We start from the raw sequence: 2,864 nt of genomic DNA on the forward strand, positions 1-2,864 counted from the left end.
AGGAGATGGAATGACGAGAGTTCAGCGAAAAATCGGGACTTAACAGAAGTTGGATTGATACGAGGTAATGCAAATTAATGAGATTTGAAATCTCATTTGACTTTCTGATTTCATTTTATTTAATTTCATTAAATTAAAATAAAAAAATCTATGTCCTGTCATCCTCATTTATCCATTTAAAATGATGACAACACGCCAAGATCAGATTGTTTCGATTTGCGGGGTCCCTCGATTTGTGTGCAATTCCCTCGGATAACGTGTCAATTTTGTCGATGATCAAATATTGACAAATTGATAGTGCATTTAGAATATTAGCGATGTTTCAATCACAACGACGTAGTACATTTCGTGATCGGACTTCCTTTGGGCGACGCCGAGGCCAATTCTTCTCGATATGTGTGTTGTCATTTCGGAACTACCTCGATTTATGCGTTAACCTCAATCGAATAAATTAATAGTGTATTTAGAGTGTTGACGGTGTTCCGGATGCACTGGCGAAGTCCGTTTTACAATTAGATGTCATACCGTCTTCGTAGAGGCAAATTCTCTCGTAATGCGTGTTATCTCGAAATTCGTGTCACCCTTTAGGATGTTCCAAATTGAATAAATAAAATACAATTTTTAAGTATTTGCAATGTTCTGAACACAATGACGAAATCCGTTTGTCGATCTGACATCATTTGGTCAGCCTCGTGCTTTAATTTCTGGTGTCGGTCGTCCCCTTTAACCGGTCTCATCTGATTCAATTGCAAGGGGCCTCGACTCAGCAAAATTCAGTGTCCTGATCACAGTAGTCCACAATAATAGTATAAAGAAACTATACATAGGAGTACAGATTATACAAAACATATTTTCCACATTGATTTTGTAATAAGAATATATGAGAAAAATAAGAAACCTCATTTCACAGTGGTACACAACAACTGTTAGATATTAGGGTGCTTAGGCAGGTTTCTTTTTAAAAACTTAAATTTTTGCATCAAGACCAAGTCAGGTCATTGGGCCAAGCAAAAATTTAGAAAACACTTGACAAATATTAGAAATATGCATGTCAATATTATATTGGACTGTTGATGTAGAGCTGTGTTTAGAAATCGCATAAAATAATTTCTCCTCAAACATTATATAAGCTGGGAGTAAAGAAGAAGTGAGAGACAAGAACTTGCATACATTCTATAAGTTGACGCCTTTAATATTCAAAGGCACTATAGGAATTCAAGCTGTAGAAGATTGGCTACTAAGGATAGAAAAAATCTTTGATAGAATTGTAATATTCATAGAGTAGGAAGGTACCATTAGCTATATTTTAGTTTGAAGCGGAGGTAGAGAGATGGTGGGTTTGATAGTAGATCGAGAGAGAAATTTCAAGGGAAGACTAATACTGAGATCACTTGGGATGAGTTCACTACATTATTTAGGATGTGATTTATACCTTCATCAGCCCGATGATAGCCCGATGATAGATGTCGGAAGTTTTTATCAAGTTAGAATAGGGACATAAGATAATGATACGGTAAGAGACTGAATTTACTGCTCTTACTAAGTATGCTCCTTACTTGATTCTTACTAATGAGAAAAAAATATTATAGATTTTTAGAATGATTGAATAGGGAGCTGAGATATCCATTAATGCATTTACATATCCAAATCTTATCTGAGTTTGTGGAGTGGTCTAGATTGATAGAGATTGACTTGGCATTGCCAAAATCTAAGTATAAGATGAGGTCCACATGTAATATTAGTAGGAGGGGAAAAGATGAACTAAGTATTGAGAGAAACAATGATAAGAAGAGTATATATACTGATTTGAGGAGATCTACATTATAGTATCTACCAACAACTACGGTGAGTGTATTCATTATTAAAGGAGGCATGCAAGTAAGTGCTACCTCTTGATGGGGTGATGTTTTTAATGTGGATAGTAGGGACATAAGGTAGCGGATTGTCCTCAAAAAAGATTTTGAGTAAGGACTAATTTGAGAGTAGGGTAGTCTAGAAAGATTGAAGGATAGAGGATTGTGGGGTTAAGAGCTTACAATAAAGGATCAATAATTTGGGATGTTGATGGAATGATCAGTCATCCTAGTGCACCGAAAACACCGATGAGAACTAGTGTAATGATGCCATGTGTTTACAACTTATAGTATTTAAACGATAAAAAATAACCTAAGAGTTTTATTGGTAAGAAATTTATTTTAAATGATTTAATGATTAGCATTTTATTTCATAAGTGAATTATATATGATTGATTGAACTAAATTATTGTATGATTAGAATTGATTTACTTTGATGAGCTTTCATGATTTGAATTTTGATTCGATTTAATTTTTAATCATATTAATTTATTTTATATCAATTTTATACCTGAATTCTTAAGAGAAATATCAATGATGACATTTTGTATGGTGGATAAATTATAATAACCTAGTCAAATAATTTTTTTAGAATTCAATATAAGTCCAAATCACAAACCATCCTTATCATAGCATAGATATTATTGTGATTTAATTACACTGATTTTTTTATAATTTCTAGTCATTAGTGAAAATCCTTAAATATTATTACTTGTCGATACAAGTATGGATTTTGGGATAGTTAGGTATCAATTTTGCAAAATGATTTTACCAAAATTTTTAATATAAATTAGACTATTTTATAAATATTTTTCTATAATTTTTTAAGCCCAAAAAGAATTATAAAAAATTTATATTAAAATTTTATTAAATTATATAATTATATTATTATTATTATTATTATTATTATATTATAAAATCTAAAAATCACTTAATATAATCCATTATAAACCATTATATCCGTTAATCTTTTGACTAACTGAGAGCAAGAAGTGAAATTTGGGAGAAAAG

This window comes from Dendrobium catenatum, unplaced genomic scaffold (genome assembly GCF_001605985.2).
Source record: "Dendrobium catenatum unplaced genomic scaffold, ASM160598v2 fragScaff_scaffold_716, whole genome shotgun sequence".
Lineage (NCBI taxonomy): Eukaryota > Viridiplantae > Streptophyta > Magnoliopsida > Asparagales > Orchidaceae > Dendrobium > Dendrobium catenatum.